Raw genomic sequence first — 20,878 nt, 5'->3', positions numbered from 1 at the left:
CATATGGGAACTCCACAGTTGGGAACTACTGGACTCCACAGAGCATATTCACCAAAGCAGTTCACTTAATGTGTTGCAAGTAGATAGGAGTTGTAACTGTGATTGTAATATTCACAACCCATGTTAAATAAGACAACACAAGGCGAGATCTATGGCTGTCCATCAAAGGAATCTGTATGAATGTATCTGTTGCCAGAGGAGTTAATGGGGCCAGAATGCTCAAAAGAGTGAGTGGTACTGTCACTGAGCCACCAGAATAAATGGTCAAATTGTCAAGACTTCACCATGTTGGATGCACATTTTGAGCTGAGCCCTGTTAAAAAAATGGCCAATAATTTTATGAAGGAAACCTTCAGGGAGCTGAGCACTTTTGAAAATTTGGGCCCAGTTGTGGGTGCAAAGAACTTGACAACGAAGGTCTGAGCAGCTTTGAAATTTGGCCAGTGCTTTGATAAGAAACCATCATGAACGCTTTGTAGGACTAGAACTAAAATTTGCATGCTTATGGTATTACATATGTCATATGGTACTGTATCTGTTCCCCTTGCTGGAGGACAGAATTACCCAATAAAACATGAATTTTACAAATGGATCTACCATTCAAAATTCCCTTTCTGTTGATAAGTTACATAAGTAACTGGAAAAAATATCACCTGACTCATGAGAATAAAGAGAGTATATCATTGTATATTTTTTATTGAATGACTCAATCTACAGACCAAAATATTTTGAATGCTAATTTAGTCTGCTTGTGCCTATGTTTTCAGAAAGTCTCTTTCATTAGAAATTATTTATCAGTATGTAATATCATTCCAAGTGGAATTTCTTATGCAGCCTCATGTCCTATATGATATCATATATGCAGTCTTCAAACCCAGCTTACCTTTTTTTAATTATCAATGAGATCTTCCAAATAAGTCTAGCTCAAAAAAACCCAAAGCAAAACATGCCCTCCCTGCTATTTAGAGATGAGTGGATGAGCTAATCCTTCCTGGGTCAGAACCTTTCCTTGCGAGAAGACCACATATTTGATATTTAGACCAATAATTCATTCCCTCAGGCAGATCCTAACATTTCCATTGCTACTCTGTCCATAGCCTTATATTCATTTCTAATCATTCCCTGAAGAGAATTCTTTTCAAAATTCTAAGCCCAGTGTATCATGCTGCCAGGTACTTCTACTGTTCTTCACATAAGCCAGTATTTATCTTCAGGAATCCAGGTTTTCCATCTGTGATGGAAACATGGAGGAAAATGCAGATTTATCCCCTTACCCGAGGAAAACACAGATTTCTCATGTTAATGGAGAAATCCACAGATTTTGCACTTTTGCAGAGAGCTCTCTGCAGGGTGGCAGAGTTGCATCCTGCAAAGGGCCGGGGGGGGAAGGAGCGGGAGGAGGGCAGTCAGGCAGGGGGTGTCATGTGCATGTATGTGCACTTGGCTGCCAGGCAGCCTGGAGAGCAGCTCCTGCGGGTAGGTTAGGAGGGGTGGGGGTTGAGGCCGCCACAGGGAGGGAGGGAATGAGTTGGACAGGGCTGCCCAGCTAGGAGGTACGTGAGGCATGAGGCCCAGGGCCAGAATGCGTGGCTGAAGGGCCCCGGCAGGGACTGGGATGGGGCCACGGGTGGCTTGTCCAGAGGATGGGTGGTGGGGCTGGCTGCCTGCTACTCTGCACACTTCAAGGAGGTCCCCAAGATTTGTGCATGGTGCTGGGGTGGATGTGGGCTGCCTGCTGCAGGCTCAGGTTCCCTGCTCTGTTGCCCTCCCCTGGGCCTCTGCTGTAGGTGTGACCCAGCACAGCAGCCCAGAGTGGGGCTGCACAGAGAAGCTGTGCCCCTCGCTACTGCTGCATGGGCAGGGGATGTCTTGCCGTGGCAACACAGGGTTCACAGTGGCAAGGAGCTTCCCCACCTGGCCCCACTCTGCCGTGTCATGCCAGAACAGACCCGCTGGACTGTGGAGGCCCTGGGGGAAAGCATCAGGGCAGGGAGCCCAAGCCCACAGCAGGCAGCCTGCACCTGCCCCCACTGCACGGATCTGGGGGCATGGTTCCCCCTGTGCCCCTGGGAGTGTGTGCAGTGGTGGGGAGTTGGCCCCAAGCCCAACCTGAGCCCACAGTGAGCAGGCAGCAGTGGGAGGGTGGGTCGGCTCTGTTGCAACAGCTGCTGCCTCCTGCAGGTGGCAGCCAGGGCTTGGGTGTGGCTGCGGAGGGCAGGGTGCTGTGGACCTGGGTCCTTGGCCTTAGCTAAGGGTCCCCTCTGGTAGGGTTGGGGGAAGCAGGGGGCTGTGAGGAGGGGGTGAGGGTCACAAGCAGGGCTGGGGGCTATGAATGGGGGGGAGTGAAGGGCACAAGTAGGGCCAGGGGGCTGTGGCTTGGGAGTGAGGGGCCTGGATCTGCATTCTGTGAGCAAAAGGGGTAGGGGGTACTCTGATTTTCCATGGAAAAAACCCCCAAATCAAATACCAAAATCTATAGGTATTTAGAATTTATTTTATTACAGTGATTGAGACACTGTCAGTCTTCCAAATTGGTTTAAAATGGTAAATATATCAAGAAAATATTGTATTCAACTGATACCTATCTCTATAGTGGTTTTTCATTTCATTACAGATTTGGGGTTTTTATCAGAGAATTTGCAATTTTTTTATCAGGGAAAATCAGGATCCCTGCTTATCTTTAAGCAATATATAATTTCATTGACTTCAGCTGGATTGCATTTTATGAGCTTTGGTGGGTCAGCGGCTATGCTGTGTATGACACGGCTGTGCAAAATTTCCCCAGGTGTTTCATTTTGAAACTTTCTACATGTTTTGAGCTTGAAACAGCAAAATCAAAATGATACAAAAATCTTTGAAACAGCTTTGAAATGAAACATTTCGAAACGTTTCGAGGTTTGAAGCTGGGCTTACTTGGCTTCAGCACCAGTCCCAGCCGGCAGCGGCAGCCTGTTGTCATCCCTCGCATAGATCCAGGGGCCATGCCCCCCAGGAGGAGTCTGGCACAGCCCTGCAGCCCTCCCAGGGGTGCAGGCCCCTGGATCTGTGCCCTGGATGACAAGAGTCTGCCGCTGCCATCTGGGACCAGCACTGGGCACAGCCCATGCCCAGGGCTGGGAACATAGCTGCTACCACCCGTCCCAGATAGCAGTGGCAGCCTCCTGTCATCCAATGTGCAGATCTGGGGGCCCACACCCCCAGGAGGGCTGTGGGGCTGGCAGAGCTGCTCCGTGCAGCTGGGTGGTGGGAGGCGGGGGAGAGCCAGGGCTGTGCTCCGCCAGCCCCATGGAGCTGGTGGCAGGGGACAACCAGTGGCAGAGATGCTCCGCAAGCAGCCCTGGCTCTGAGCACAGCCCTGGCCAGTGGCTCTCCCCTGCCTTCTGCCACCATGCTGGGCTCTGTGGGGCTGGAGGAGCCACTTGGGGCGCAGCCCTGGTGAGCACAGCCTGGTGGCTGGAGGCGCCACAGCCCCACGGAACTGAGTCTGGTGGCGGGAGGTGGCGGAGAGACAGCGGTGGAGCTGCTCGGAGCGCAGCCCTGGGTCGGAGTGCAGCCCTGGCCAGTGGCGCTCCCCTGCCTCCCACTGCCAGGCTCAGCTCCGTAGGGCTGGTTGGAGTGCAGATTGGCGGTGGGTGGCAGGGGAGAGCCAGGGCTGCGCTCCGAGTGGCTCCATCAGCCCCATAGAGCTCAGCCCGGCAGCGGGAGGCGGTGGGGAGTCACTAGCCAGAGCCACCACCCCAGCCCCACAGACCTCCCAGTGATGCGGACCCCCAGATCTGCATGCAGGATGACAGGAGGTGTCCCAGGCAGCAGCGGCAGCCTCCTGTCATCCCGAGCACAGATCCAGGGGCCCGCACGCCCAGGCGGAGTCCGGCACAGCCCCACAGCCCTCCTGGGGGTGAGGGATGCAGGATGACAGGAGCCTGCCGCTGCCAGCAAGTGACGTGAGTTTTGCATGTCAACAATTTGAGGTGCAGTTTCCCAGAAACCCCTGCACCTATCTTTCTGAAACTTGGCCAACTTCATGCACTCAGAAGGGAGTACCATCAAAATTTTTTATCTGAATCAGGGATGAAATGACAAAGTTATAGGCATTTTCATGATGCCTAAGTTTTGGGCTGTTAGACTCACAGGGTCCTCTGTAATCATCACTACTGAACTGTTTATTAAGGCTGGTTCAGTGTTTGAAGCCCTTGAAAGTTTGAAGTGTACTGACTATCTTTGTGGGGTCACCAGCTTTAAAAGTCACTGCAGACTGATTTTGAAACCAGACAGCAAAGCCTCCTGTGAGTACACATAACTGATAGTTTAAATTTAAAGCAAATAAAGCCAGCTAAAAATAAAACTCTTGACTGTATGAGAAAGTTTCCCAGCTTCAAAACTATTCCAGTTTTCTTCATATTTGATTTGTTCTTGAACTCAGTGAAAACTACAAAACAAGCCAAATGTGATTTCCTGTGTGCACAACATTCACTTATTGGCCTCTTCAGCAGAAAGTCCAATGAGAGGAGAGGCGTTAATAAAAAATAATCCATCTGCTACTCTAAAATCCTTCAGTTCAGATGCTTTAGTTCAGCTAGCACTGCCTATGCGGTTCTGATTTGTAAATAAATGTGTCGGGCTCCAGTCAAGAGTCTGTCTTCATCTTTGCTACCACTAGCTAAAAGTAGGAACAGGGAACCACCAACTGATGTCATTGACAAGCTATTCCTGAGTCCAACACATCAATCTGTGCTTTAATTGCTGGTGAGACTTTTTACTAGAGTTCTGCAGCTCTCTCCTTGTTTGAAGCTGGGACATGTGAGGAAGATGGAGAACACAGTGGGACATTTGGGATATCAGATACACTCAACCCTTGAGTTTCAATGATTTCTATATTTTCAAATCAAGGCACTGGGCCCTTCTCCCCTTTAATTCGCCCCCCGCCTCTCCTTGAAGAAGTGTGTGTTGATGTAAGCGGACAAGGCAGGGAGTCAATAAAGAGAGTATCAGAGAGCCTAGAAGATTGCCTGCAGCAACAGAGAAGACACAATTACTGCAACAACTGTCCAACCAACCACAGCTAGGAGACTCCACTTAATCTAATTGAGTGTGAAGGCAGTCTGGAGACACAGGACCCGCTCCTCCATCTCCCCCTCCCATAATATAGACACTATTGGCTGATAATTGGCGCCAGTGGGCTAGTGCTAATTGTGCTAATGCTCCTGGTCTGAAGGAGAAGCATGTGAAGGATGAAGGGGTATGCTGGGGAAAGGAGGGAGGGAGGAGAGAGAGACAGTAATCATAAAAGTTGGAACAGGGCTTTAATTTCATATCAAATATTTAAGTGAGTGAGTGGAAGATCTGTGAACTCTTTGCGGTAACCCACAAAAGGCCTTAGAGAAAAGGCCCCCTGTGTTGACAATGGGCTATCAAGAGTGCTACATTCCTCCTCCCCCCAGCTTTGTTTAATTAATTGTATGAATCGCTAATGGCCTTCTATCTTTTTTTCTCTCCCTTTCTGCTTTCTGTCATTGCTATTTTTTGATACTTGATTTCAGAAATTCAGCATTTCCTGGCTTGCTCTGGCCAAAATTTTACTGATTTTTTTCTGGATTTAGGAAGTTTCCTCTGAGCAGAAAGAGAGAGGATCAGAAGCGATTTCTATGTGGCTATTAGACAGGCACAAGAAAACCAGGAGTTGGTGAATCTGTGTGATGTTCGTTTTAAAGCTACAATCCAACTCCCATTGGTTTCAGCAGCAGATTAATAATACTTTAGTAGAACTTGCCTACATTAGAAAGTTTACCACAGCATATACTACTGTGTGTGTCTGTATAATACGCATATGTATGGCTGTGTCCACACAAGCGCAGCCACTTGTTTCCCCAGGGACAAGTAGCAGTGGTATACCTTGTGCCACTGCTGCTTGTCCCTGGGGAATGCCCGTGCCATGAGCCCTCTGGTGCACGGCAGGTTACTCCTGATGTTTGTAGTGGAGGCTGGGGCCGGCAACTGTGTTGGCCCCAGCAGACTTACCTGAGGCCCTAGGGGCCTCTGGGAACTTCAGCTGCTGTGCTTCTGCAGCTGGGAGCATGGCTGGCAGCCAGAGTGTGGTTCTAGCAGCCAGGCTCCAGTTTCGGGTGGCACACGTTGCCACCATGTGCGCGGCCCCACTTTTTTTTGGCATGGGTTTTTTTTACCCTGGGATCTCTTGGGGTCACCCCCTCCCTCCCCGGACTGCAAGGTAGTAGCGCAGGGAATGCCTGCATGTGTAGCATATAGTGCTGTACGTGGGTCTGAGGTGCCACATACCGCATGTCTACATTTGTCTGGACGTAGTATATATGTTTATGTATTAAGTATAAATCTGTCCGTGAAACCGATTCAATTATACCAGTGAAAAAGTGCTTACACTAGTACAGTTTACCTTGGTTTGGTTTGGCTATATGGCACCTTAAGGCACTTTTACCCTAGTAGAACGCATTCACATTAAGTCTTATCCTGGGATAACTACATCAGTTAAAAAACATACCTTCAGCTTATCCTAGTATAACATTTCTAGGATTGACCACCTGTAAATTAGAATTAAACCCCAGTGTCTCAGTGTTCTGCTGCTGCTAGTCCCATCTTTGAAACAAGACATAAAAACAAGTTGCTTGTTTATTAAAAACCTCATAGGTCCATTTGCAGGAGATAGCTTGTTAACACTGGTGTCTTGGCCAAACATGAACTGATTTGATTACACTCCATTTATATGATTTCTTCTGCAGGATAAGACTGGTTCTCAGCCTTCACTAATCCATGATCCTTGAGAGCAGCTCCTTTGTTTTATTGTGACTCACCATCCCTGAATCCTTTGGCTTTTTTTAGTAAGCCTTTGTCTTTGACATAAAGGGCTTCAAAAACATTCTGATGGCATATCATTTGTTTTCATAAAGCTATGACTGGCAAAAGCAGGAAGTTACATCCAACAACACATAAGACTATATATTTTCACATTTTAAAATACATACCTAGTTTTAGAGTTGAGCCAGTCAAGTAGTGGCTTTGGTTATGCAGTGTAGAACTCATATTAGTCCATTGAAGATGTAATCTGTGTTTTCCTAGAGATCTGTACTAAGTTAGTGATTTATCTAGAAGTCCCAACTGAGATCAAGACCCTCACTGTGGTAGGCACTATTTATACAAAGAGTCCTTTTCCAAAACACCTGATTTAACTCAGGGGTCAGCAACTTGTGGACCCTGGGCCAGCTCTGACCCACAAAGTGGTTGGCTCCTGTCAAGGAAAGTCACACATGTCCCAGGACAGCATGCAGCTGCACCAAGCCACCCAATCCCTTCCTCAGCAGCCCTCCCTGCTGCTCCCTCTTGCCTGTGTTTACCCTTTCTGCAGAGGGGCCAGATACTTACAGCAAGGGAAAGGGCAACCGGTGGCAGGGAGCTGGGTTGCAAGCTCTGATCTGTGGTGACAAAACGTTGTTGGCCCCTAAATAGACAAAGGAAGTATGATTATATGGAAGTATGTTCTCTGACTCTCAAAACAATAATGGGACTGATGTGTGAGGACTTCAAAACTTGTTTGGCAGCAGTCACTTGCACTAAGGAAGTGAAAGTGAATGAAAGCTCCGGAGTGATCTGTTTCAAAACCTGATTTCCAAATCCCAAATTCATTAGCAATTGCTTTGCACGTGGGTACACTCCAGTGGAATATGGCATCTTGAAAATCATTGAGAAGTTTGGCATTGTAAATCAAAGACAGAGGCTGCTAGCAGATGTTAACCCCCCCCCCCCCAAAAAAAAACCCAACAAAAAACAAAACCATGCTTTACTGGAAGAAACAGCATGTTACTTCAACCCAGTTGCTTGGTGTCTGTATAGACTGGGTGCTTCAGTGGGGCTTTTATCTAATCTCTGAGTCAATCAGCGATTTGACAAAAGTGCCAAAAAAGCCCCACTACAGTGTCCGATCTATACAGACATCAGGCAAGCTGGGTCCAACTAAGACATTGACTCTTTTGGGCATGTGCTGGGCTTCGTGCGGGAGCATGCTGAGTTTGAAGTAAAGCACCTTTTTTTTTTTTTTTTTTATGTTTGCAAGCACCATATTCAAGAGGATACTGTGCTTTGACATGTCTCACTCAGATCAATACACAGTGAATTCATCTGACATTTCTGCAGTACACTAGATTGAGGTGAACTGCATTTGTTCACAAAAGCAAACAGCAGAATGTTTGTGGGACCTTCATCAATGGTTGCTTTGCTTCAGACTTTTTTCTTGGATAATCTGGCATTTATTTATCAGCCAGTGTTTCATGGTGGTTTGCATGGAGCGTACAAAAGGCCTCTATGTAGCATAGTTTTCATTCTGCTTGATAATGTTCTTATCCCAGTTGTTCTATGACAACAGCTAATCCTGATCAGTCAACCCTACCATATGGTTTGGTGAATCATTATGATCAGAGGCATAGCAGGGCAGCTCTGTGCCTAAGGGAGCCAAAATGCAGAGGGCAGTACTGCTGCTACTGTGCTTGATGGTAGTGGTGTGTTCAGCTGCCACTGCAGCAACAGATATTTTTGCCCTGTGCCCCCTTCTCCCCCACCTGGGCTTGCTTCTCCAGGTGCACCATCCTCTCCCCAGGTTTGTTATTGATTTTAATAGAAGTTGAAATAAATTTTGGTTAATTTATTTACTGCCAACAAGTAAACCAAACAAAATTATTTTCATTTTTAAGTTTACAGATGTTTAAGGCTCTCTTGGTCTGGGGAAGCATGGGGAACATTGCCTACTCCTCCTTCCTCTCTCAGACTGGAGGGAGGAAAGGGAGCAGTGGGGCAGCACCCTCTGCCCATTCCCCAGACTAGGAACACCCCAGTTTGGGGAATAGGTGGGGAGCAGCAGGTTCTGGTCCCCAGGAAGGGAGGGAGAAGCAGGGCAATGCTCCTTGTGCTTTTTCCAGGCCAGGATGTTCCCAGCTGCAGGAAGACTCAGGGGACAGTGGCAGCTCAACAACTCCATGCTTGGTAGGAATTGAGCTGTGGGAAATGCACCTCACCCCTTCCCCAGACTGGCATTATGTAGACTTCAGAAAGCACAGAGGAAGTTGTTGCTTGACTCTTCCTGATCACAAAGGAGTTAAGCAGAAGTGTTCATTCTAGCAAAAGAAACTCCCTCACAGAGAAGATGTCCCATATATCAACTTAGAAGATCTTTCTCTGCAAAAGGGTATGTTTTCTCCCAGAGAAACTTAATGAATGCTTGTATGCTGCTAGTTTCTACCTGGAGAGCAGAAATTCTCTTGGTGGAAACATAACACCTGTATGGGCCTCTGCCAGAGACCCATCATGCTACCAATGACATACATATATTGCTTAATTTTTTTCCCCAGTGGAGGCTCCACATACTTGTAAATGCTTTCTGTCTTTGTCTGCTTCCTCCCTGAAGATACCCTCCAGTTATAGGGACATAGAACTGGATTTCCTTTGTAGGCCATCAGCAACTGCACCTTAACTGGCTGGAAAGATTTCTGAATAAGGCCCCTGTGATGTCCTCACTATTCTTCAGCACCTGGTTCCAAATAAGTAGACCATTTGAAACCAATGAAACCACTCTGGTTAAGCAGAAATTTGACTGATAACAGAGCTGGAATCTCAGGCATGGCCTTTGCTGTGACCTCTGCAATACCTCCATCTTCTGCCAATATGTGAGTGAAAGGCCAGGCTAGGAAATCAAACCCAGGTTTCCACTTCTTTCCCATAGGAAGTAAATCAACAGGCTTGTCCTACTTTGTTTCATTCTCTTTCATTCTCTATCCCCATCTCACTCACAAGAAAAAAAGCAACAGAAAAAAAAAGAACCCTCAAGGGCAACATTTGCAGTAGTGGCCATTATTTTCAGATTTTAGTTGATCCTCTTGGCATATTCAAAATACAAAGCTAAATTAGTAACAATTTTATGTGTATTGTTTGTAGAACATTGTGGCAGTTGTCATGTCAGAGATTCCCCCTACTCTTCATCTGATGCTAGATCATGAATTTTCCTTGTTTCTGCTGGATGCTTTCCACAGGAAGTAATTATTTTGGTGTAGATTAGAGCAGTTTGCAGAGAGAGGCCATAATTTGCTGATGCACTTTTCAAGAAAAATTGGAATGGAACAAATCGAGACCCTTCAGCTGGCTTTTTATTGTTTTAAAACAGCCAGAATGATGACATTTTAATAGAATTCCAAATCATGCAAGACAAATGACTGCAAGAAGCAAGGGTTGTAGTTCATAGAAACAGCTTTTGTCCATAGCAGTACTGATGTGTGTGTATGTGCAGCAAGATTACTCTAATTTTCTTGGCCAGGTCCTCCCTCCACCACTTTTTTATATTCACTTCTTTTTCCCAATTAAAACTTGAAGTCCTTTATGTCAGGTGGGAACAAATTAGTGCTGGGGAAAATTCTGAAGTTTTGAAATTTGTTATGATTATTTAGATGAAATATACAGAATGGAAATGTTAAAATATTTCTATGCAGAAGCAACATAATATCCCAGTCAAAGTGTTTCCTTTGATAAGGTTAAAATATCTTAGAATACAAAAATGTGAACTTACAATTAACTTTGAAACTTTTCCTTACATTTAAGTTTCACTATAAAAGAACAAAACTAATTCTTGTTAGTGTGCTATTGTTAATCTGTTAATGCCCCAACAGAAGTTGGATGAGGGAAGGTGAGTTTGTGTTAAATGCTGAGGCAAATACATATGCAAGAGGCAAGGCTTTATTAGGGTGGTATCTTTTATTGGACCAAATGTATAATCGGGATAGGGTTTTCAAATGCAAGACATTCTTCATCAGGTTGCCAACTATCTCAGTTATGCAGCTGGTCCAATAAAAAATATCATCCTAAGAAATCCTTGCCTCTCGCATAATTGCTGACCCATTACAGCTACAATATCACTCCAACACTACCATACAAATACATAGTAGGAAACAGAGTTCACAGCCTACTTGAGAAGACACTTAGTAGTAGCCTTAGGGGAGGGCAAACGGGGTAACCGCCTGGGGCCGCACACTTTAGGGGCCCCCAAAATTTTGAACCTAGAATGAACTTAGACTAGCTCAATGTAAAAAAACCCTCTTTCTTTGTATTATAAATATTGTATTAGCAATGAAAGTATCTTGTTTCATGGATAGGGCAAAGTGAAATTGAAACAGAAAATATCCCACTTGCTCATAGGTAATCAACATTAAGCCTCTAAGGGGCCCCAAATGACTCTCTTGCCCAGGGCCCCAACAACCCTTAGGCCACCATGGAAACATTACTGGTCACCTTAAAGTTTCCCATGGTGCTGCACAAACCACCAATGCTAAAATAGACCATTGGAGGGAAGGCAAGAAACTATATAACTTGTTGTTCAAACTGGGGGCATTTATTATATATAAACGCATGCAGGTACGTACTTACATAAATACACTGAATCCACCCATACACTACCAGCTTATTTAAGCACAAAAAAAAAAGACCAGCTATGCCTGAACATATGGTCTTCCCCAGACATACAAAAGAGTCAACCCCCCCCCACCCCAAAAGCCAAAAACCAAAACCCACAGGCACAAAAATGCCTGAAGACACTTGAGCCTGATCCTTCATCTGTTTTACCATTGCTTTAAAATTAATATAGAATCAAGGCCTCAAAGATAGTGGCTTGTACGTATAGACAATAATATACATGTTTTCTACTCATGTTTACAGAGAGGGACACGTGTTCAGCATATGCACACCTATACACATACAAGATATACAAATAAACACCCCCTTTCCCTCTCCATAGTCAAAATAAAAAATCCCATTGATTTTTTTTTTCTTTTCATGCTTCCGTTACAAACTGCAGCTAACAACCTTCATTGCTGTTTCTTATCAATATTTGATGAGCAGGATGAGTGGAATGGAGAAGCCCTATGAGTTTCTCTTTCTAAATAGTCTCTGTGTGGGTTGAGGTTTTTGTGGGTTACATCTTTTATTTTTGCTCTCTATTTTCTTTGGTTGGTTCTGCTCCTGAAGGTGACTTCTGCTGAACAATGGATTGGAAACAAGACATCCCTTTCTTTTTCTTCCTCTTTCCTTTTAATTGTGTTTTGCCTCTAAACACATTCCCTCTCAGCCTCAAATGAGAAGATCCAAGTCTGCAAAAGTCTCTTACTTTAAGCTTCCAGTGAAGCCTTCTCTTTCCTTCCATCACAGTTCTATGTTTTGCAAAGCTATGCTATATTGATTGCTGTACTAATATCCCTCCTCATTGCTATGATGTGCACCCCCTGAGATTGGCGGTGTACCCCCTGAGAGAAGCACCGCCGATGCTGCCGGTGGTGCCTGCAGGTGGTCATCGCTCGCCACCCCACCCTCACCACTGATACCACCAATGGCGTCTGCGGGCAGTTGCTAATCATTGCTGGCTGATGTCGACACTGCCGGCGGCATCTGCAGGTAGTTGCCAACTGCTGGGCAGCACGGGCCCCACCCCCACTGACAACACTGCCATGGCTGCCTGCAGGAGGTCCCCGCTCGGCCTGCCCCCGCCACTGACACCACGGCCACTACCTTCAGGCGGTCACCATTTCCACCCCCCAGCCTCCGGGGGCCCATGTTATTCATGTGTGAAGTTAAATGGTTCTTCTAAAGAGCTGGTTTAGTTTGCAAAACATGTGGTCCATTCATGTTATGAAGTAGTACAAGGTATATAACACACGATATCAGTGGTCATTGTAGTGAGATCCACAGCCAAGATAAAGTTTTTGATTAACAGGTAAACAAAACAGCCCTGGGAAAGAGAGCAGAGAGGAAGCATGGAGCTGCCACTGAGGAAAGCTAGATGTCAAGGCAAACGTGAAAACATGGAAGCAAGAACTTAGACTGTATATTGAACTTATGATGGGATATTGGGATGAAAAAAACGGAGATAAAAGACAACTGAATTGTCTGGGAGGATCAAAATAATGACCATCACTACTGCAGAACAGGTACACAGCCTCATGCTAAAAGACCCCAGGAAACAGGACAGAGACAGACCATTTATGTATGAAGGTACTGTGACCTAGTGTATCTATTGTGGATAGTAACATGAGAGACAAAAAAAAAAAAAAGGATCCAGCCTTTGGGCAAGAGTGCCAGGGGTGTGGGAAACCAATCAGTAGCTTAAAATACTCAAAGAAGAAAAAAGCAGCGGTACACAAAGTGATTGAGAATGCAGAGATTTCTGATCAAGAGGAGGATATTTGCAGTGTGACTTCAGCAGATCCAAGACTTTTGATACACATGGGGCGCATCTACGTATTCATTAATACATTGTAGTTATTGTGCATTAAGTTTAGTACTTGGTTAACCAAGTACTAAATCAATGCACAGTAACACCAGCACATGGCTATTTAGTGACGCTTACTGCACAGTAGCCTAATACTATTGCTTAGTAGCGATTAGCATGGGTTTTGCCCAGCATGCTACTGTGCAGTGTTACTGGGCTACTGCACAGTTAGCATCTCATGTAGACGTGCCCATGAGGCATGTCCCAATGAGTGAGAACATATGTTTCCTCAGGTTCAATATGTGCCACTGCTGCTTGTCCCTGGGAAATGCCTGTGCACATGTTGCCCCAAGTGTGGTAGGAGAGGCTGGGACCAGAACCTGGGCTTGCCCCAGCAGTCTTATTGGGGTTCGGAGGGCCTCTGGGGGCTGTAGCCACAGAAATCCAGCAGCATGGAGCCTGTCTGACAGTTGGACCATGGCTCTGGCTGGCCAGGTTCCAGTTCCCAGTGGTGCATGCTGTCACCACATGTGCTACCCCACTTCTTTAAGGTGTGGGGTTTTTGACACTGGGATCTCTTATGTGATATAACTGGTGTAACCATCAGCAGCCTCATACCGGTGAAGAAACCCTTAAATTAAATAGGCCCCAAAACACTGAACAGAGCATTGAAAGGATTTGCCATCCATGATCATTGGCTGATGTCATGCTACCTGATTTTTTTTTCCAGGGCAAATTATTCAGTTATGATGGTATGTTGAACTAGATGAACTATTTGGCTTCAGCAATCTTTGTCCCAGTCCTTTGGATCATCATCCAGGGTCTAGGGATGTTCCAGTGCAAACTGAACCAGACACTTCTACAGGGATTCCCAAGCATGAAGGTTGGAAGATTCTTGATATCAATCTGCAAGAACCTTCAGCAGGTGATTTCACTTCTTTTGTGAGAATATTCCATCTGGAAAAAAGGGATAATGACATTTATTTCTTATGTAGAGCACTCTAAAGTCTACTGATGAAAAGCATCAGTAAGAGTTAGGCATTATTTGATCCAGTGTCTGACTTCTGAGCGACTCCAGACAGGCCCTGAGAAAGTGAGAGCCCAGTCTGAAAAATGCCTCATGTTTTATAGAAATGATTAGTTATCTTCCTGTCTTCCGTGCACACTTATTTGATAGTTTTGAAGTCTTTATAGCTGAGAGCTTTTGAAAGAGTAAAGGGAAGTGAGTTACCAGAAATTCTGTGGAGCATCTAGAGTTTCTGTGTGATACCTTAAACAGAGTCCTAATAGCACTGCTGTAAAGCTAACATCCCATAGATTTTGCTGATGGAGCTCCAGCAGACTCAGAAAGGGGATATGCTGAGCCGGAAGGCATGAAGAAAGTGAAAATAAGTCTCTTACCAATAGAAATAACCCAATCAGGACTAGGGTGAGGACTTGGAAGACCAACATACTTGCTTAATGCTATGAGGCTCAATAGGCCACAGTGGAATGACAGTAAAGTTTGTGTCCATAAGATGGACTATGTACTAATAGTCTCTGGCCCCAAGTCAAACAAGCCTGCACAAAGGTACCATGGCAGAACTTGAGCAAGGAGCACAGGTTGAAGGAGAGAAATTTGGCCAACTGCCAGGATGTCAGGTCATTTGTACAACTACAGGAGACTTTGAAGTGACTAGAGAAGGAACTGAAATCTAAGCCCTGTAGACACTGCTTGCAGAGACCTACTGTTCTGATTCAGTCAGTGTTAAGGAGACACTCTTCTCCTGGTTTCATGCCTCAGTTTACAAGGGGTTAGAGAGTGGATGGCTACTATTGCAAGTGAGGAAGTAAGTCTCTTTTTTTAAATTTTAAGGTTTTAGGATCTTGTTTGTGGACCAGACATAGTTTTTTTGGACAGGTACGGGCATGGGTGACTGGTACCTCTTGAGTCTGGGCGGGGCATCTGCAGAACCCAGTGGCGGCGGCAGGGATGGGGCTGGTGAGCACCCACAGAAGCTGCCAGTGGCATTAGTGGTGGGGATGGCCCTGCTGGGGGAAGGAAGGGGGAAGGGGGCACATGCCTCCCTGTGTCTCTCCTACCAGTCGTCTATGGGTGTGAAAACAGCCAGCCTGGTTCAGAAAGGCAGCTGTGTTAGTTCCAGGCAGCAGAACTTCTAGCCCTGTAGCTTTTCCCAAGTGTCCTTTTGTACCCTGATTTTACTAGGTACCACACATCTCTTGGGTATTACCAGGCACAGGAAAACTCAACAGTGGTAAAATACAGGAAAGGCAAAAAATAGCCAGAAGGTGCATCTACTTGTGTGCTTTAATGTGCATTACCATATTTTAATGCACATTAAAGCGGCATTTAAAAAATTGTGCTCTTTAGTTAATGAGCATTAAAATAGGCTAATGCACATTAAAGCATCACTAACAGCATCTATACACATGCTCTGGGGTAGAAAGGCACTTTAATTAAAGTGGCTCCAAAAGCCACTCTGATTAAAGTACCTGCAGCGTCACATGTGCTCAGCATCCTGTGGTTCAAAATGGTGGCGGGGGTGCTTGAACTAAAGTTCATTCAATGATTTTTAGTTAAAGCATCCCTGCCACCATGCTGAAGCACAGGAACACTGAATAGATATGACATGGTGGCTACTGGAGCATGCTAATTAATATGCTGCAGCTCAATTAATTGAGTCTGATCTAACAAGTGCTAGTTAGAATGCTTTGGATCAGACATCCAGCACGTGTGTAGGTGCCCTAAAAACCATGCTCTTTAGTTTAATGTGCATTAAGGTGGGCTAATATGCACTTTCCTAGTACCTCACAATGGAAGTACTAGATTTAATGCACATTAACATTCATGTAGACACTCCCAGAGATTCCTACACAAATTCTGCAAAGAAAGGTATCAAATGTTTCCCCCCTTTGTCCACAGAGTAGCAAGAAAATTGATTTTCAACTTCAAATCTAAATGCTATTTTATTTGACAAATGGAGCCAACTAGCAAGGAGGGACTGTAAGCTACTCTTCTTTTCTGTCTATATTATTAGGATATTTAATTGCTCTTACAGTTAGTGAACTCTGAGGAGATTCTAATGATGTTTCATAGCTAAACGATAGGAAACGAGTTTTGCCTGCTATCCCATCCTTCCTCCTTTTCTTGATCACGTTTCTGTCATTTTCCCCTGGGCTGCCCCATTACCTGTTCAGATGATGCTATTCTGAGTCATTATTATTGGATTTCTGGTGACCTTTTGCTCCCTTTGGGGTGCAGAAGCCTGCAGGAACAGTGTTATCTCATGGGTCATTACATTGCTCTGAGGCCTGTGGTCAGACAGGCTTTGCTCCAGTCAGTCTAGAAAAGGGAAGCAGGCCTGAGGAGAGCAAGAGGACAAGAGAGAACTTGAATTATACTCAGATGTTCAAGGAGTCCAAGTTTCAGTTCATTAAAATCTAAAGGCCTTGGGTCAGCCAACTGGTATGGGTAAGATTAGAGTTAAGATTCCAGGTCATCATCCCCTTCCTCTGACTCCATCCAGGACAAAGACTATTAGGGACAGGTCTATCACTTTTCCCAAGTTCATCTTCCTCTGTAGAGTGATGAATGCTTTGATGCAGCTTACAATGCATCCTCTTCACATTTCTAGAGCATAGAGAGGTTCTGTATCTGAATTGCAAAGCATTGCCATGTATCTGCTATAAATTTCTGGATAATGTGTTATATGCCTAGAAAAAATAGTTTTCTCTTTAGAAGTACTTCAGAAGGCAGGTGCTCTGAGAGAGGACACAGAATGCCACTATTCTCTTTGAAGAATACAACTGGAAAAAGGGGTGCTATGTTTTCAGTTATTCAATACCATTAACAGGAAAGTAAGCAACCAGATTTTTTTCTCCAAAGTAGCTTAGTATGTCAGCCTCTTTTGAAAAACTCTCCCATGGACCAATCACAACACAGCTTGACATTTAAGCAAAAAGGTAATAAGAGAATAGGGCAGAGCATTTCCAGTTTTCCCTTTAATGAAAATAGCTTATTAGCAAAATTTGAGCACCATGTTTTGTATTTTGTAACATTATTCCAAATTCATTGTTTGCAATTTCTAACACTGCTGCATTTTAAAGAGGAGACTATTTGCCATGAATATATTTGGGTGTTCAACTCAAAAGCCTAATAAAAAATCTCATTCACGGGGCTAGGGCTTCTAAGAAGAAAAGTTGTCTTTGCATATTCTTTCCCAAACTTGTATCATTCCCACACTCCAATGCATTTCTTGCTGGACAGCCAAAGGATCATCTTTCAACTGGCAGTAGGAGAAAATAAATGAAATCAAGGCATAATATTTACTGCTAAATGAAACACTTCTTTTTGGTAACATTTGAGCAATCATTGTTCCAATGAGTGATGCCTGAGGTTTGAATACTAGACAAGAGCAGGCTTTTTCCAGGAGTTTGGTGGCCTTGTTTCAGTTGAAAATTCCTAGGAATGGCTTGTACAAAGGGATTCATGAAGCCTGTGGTTGCAAAGTTTAAGTCTCTCATTATTCTGTATACTACTGTTACATCTAGGAATCTGATTTAAAATGATGATATTAAAACCTAACATAATGGCCATTTTAAGGGCTAGTGTAAGCAGCTGTAACTGCAGATGTGCAGTATGTGAAGGAGACTGTGGGAAGTCTTACCTCCCTTGGCAGGGCACAGCCATTGTAACAATGCCTGTGCACATGGCAGCTACCCCACCACAATCCATTAATCCTAATCCTGTGGGATGCATGATACATTGTAACCTGTGGATGGGGAAGTAAAGAAAGAATAAATAGGTCCCGTCAAAAGATCAAATACTTCCCTGCATTGCCATGGGATGGGCACAGCTTCATGCTGCACCTCATGCAGGTGTTATGTGGCAAGGCGATATCTACACCCCTGATTTTAGTGGAGGTACTTTGGGAATAAGGTACTGAAGAGTTTTAAGAGTGGTAATAGTATTTGGTTGCACCTCATTTAGCAGGAGTAGGCTGCTGGCTTGTCTCTGCTATTCCAGGAAGGACTAATGCTGCACCCAGCATCTGGAGTAGCCCCTTTCCCTGAGGGCTCATCTTATGCAAAACTCACAAGACCAAGCTTGAACTATTCCTCCGTCCATAGCAGCATGCTGGACCCTGCAGCCTTCCCTCTTTCTTGCAGCTCTTCCTAGCCATGTCCTGTTCTCTGTAGATCCCCAGGGTTAAGTACAGACAGTCAAAAAGCCTGAGGCTGAATCAATTCGATCTTCACAGGTTAGTCTAATCTATGTAGATTGAATTGATAAGCAAGTGAACCAACATTCACTTTTCATTCCACAAATGCAGCCACATGCCTGCAAAAAGTTGCAGGAGTGGGAGCACTAGAGTTCCCTGCTTGGCTGGAGCAGACAGCTTGGGCCAAAGCTAGCCTGACCTTCCTGTGAGGGGCAGGAGGTTCCAGGGGAGGTACAAAGCATCCTGTGACTTAACTTAAAACTGGAAGGGATCTAAGACAGAAGTTCAATAAATGCAAATCACTTAAGTCTGATACTATGTCTGGGTTTATCTTAAACAGATTTCAGACGTTTTGATGGCAGTTTATGTGCACTGAACTTCTGGGCTATGGACAGACATTCAAAAAACCTGAGCCTGAATTGATTCAATCTTTACAAGTAAGTTTAACCTGCAAAGCTTGAACTGGTTTGAAGGTAGATAGACATTCCCTTTTCATTCCAGTAATGCAGGTATTTGCCTGCACTAGCTCAGGCTAGAAGATGGGAGGCACTAGAGCAGCCCTCCCTTCCCTTCCACAATGCTGAGCTGAGGGGGTATGTGGCCAGCCCCTGTCAGGATGCTTTGATTAGGAAGGGTTTGATAAGAGAGCATTTAGGTACACAGCAGGAGGTTACACAGGGAGTTGTTAGCATTTATCAGCCCATCAAACAAAATAAAAATCTTTCTCATTCGTTCAAGTTCTTCTTAAATAACTTTTTCAAAGAAGGGAACACAGGGATATTACCAGCTAGCTGTTGATTAGCTCCAAAAAGCCCTAAACTGATACTGTCCTGTCTACCTTTGTCCTGACTCCCACAGCATTGCCCGTGGCCAGCATGTGGTATGCTAGCTAATGCTGAGAGGTGTCTGTGTAAGGCAGGGGGAGCGGGGAATCCCTGCTTCAGCAGGGAGTTGTGAAGGGGGAGGCAGGCCAGGGGGAAGCAGGCAGACCCCACTGTACCTGCAGTCTCTGCTGAAGCCCCAGCCAGGGAGCAGAGGGATGGGACCAGCCCTGCTCTGCTGGAGCACAGAGCGGAGCTCTGCCCAGGGTTGCAAAGCATCTAGGATGCTGGGGTCTCTGGTTTAACTTAAAGCAGGAAGGGGTCTGGGACAGATATTGCATAAACTGATTTGACCCAAATCAGTTAAGTCTGATATTATATTAAAAAAAGTTTATCTCAAATCAGTTTCAGGCATTTTCAAACTGGTTTATAGGCACTAAACATCTGTTCTGTTACAAATTTAAACCAGTTTCTGATCACTTAAACTGGTTTATATGTAATGCCTGTCCCTAGCCCTGTTATGTTATAGATTTAAATCAGTTTCTGATCACTTATACTGGTTTATGTGTAATTTCTGTCCCTAGCCCTGATGAGGTGCTTGCTGGTTTTCATCATCAGACTCACCTGCAAGACAGCTTTGCAAAGTTGGGCTCAACTTCCAAAGGGCCAGCTACCCTGTGACACCTAGTTACTCACTTGAATATAAGTGAGATAAAGATATATCTAACTTACATCCTCACTGCTCTAGTTCATTTTTCTGTATTCACTGAATCCAGAGATTTTGGTTGAGAAAACCAGGTCAGTTTCCTCTCTCTAGGGCTGCACCTAGATTTCATTCCAAGTGCTGCAGAAATCCAGGTCCGGGACTGCTCATAAAAGGTGCTGCATAGCTAATCCATTCTAGGTTGGCACATAAATACGTTTGCAAGTGCTTCTTCCGGGGACTGCACCCAGATTCCATTCCGGGTGACAATAATGCAGTTCAGGTTCCCTTCCTTGTTCCAATTGAATTAGCAAACCACATCCTTTCCGTAAGAGAAAAATGATCTCCTTACATTGGTAATATCTTTCCTAAAATGTGCCGTGCAATCATGTCTTTAAAATATATGAGGCGACAGAGCAAATATATTGAAAAATAGCACATACTTGGCCAGTTTTACTAATATCTAAAATATACAGGACCGTATATGACAACTGAATGTGTTGAAATATATTGAAAACATATTTGGGCCATTGCTGCATTTGAAATACTATGAAAACCAGCCAATTCTGTAATATTTTAAGTCTGTTTTATATATATGAAAAATCATTTTTACTAATGCAAAGCATGGAAACCTATTACAATGATATGGGAAATAATAATCATATATTATTTTTCCTGATGGTGCCAAGAACCAGTGTGCACTAATGCTAGATTGTTATAGACATTTTGAAATAATAAGGTTAGCTTGTGTATACAGTGTCTAGCACAATGGATCTCAATGGAGAATTTTTGGTATCACTGGAATTATGATGGTAATGACTAGGGCTGTGCAAAGCTTTGGGTGGTGATTCAATTCGGAGGAGATTCA

This window comes from Crocodylus porosus, unplaced genomic scaffold (assembly GCF_001723895.1).
Source record: "Crocodylus porosus isolate Cpor-Errol unplaced genomic scaffold, CroPor_comp1, whole genome shotgun sequence".
Taxonomy (NCBI): Eukaryota; Metazoa; Chordata; order Crocodylia; family Crocodylidae; genus Crocodylus; species Crocodylus porosus.
This window is presented reverse-complemented; position numbering follows the sequence as displayed.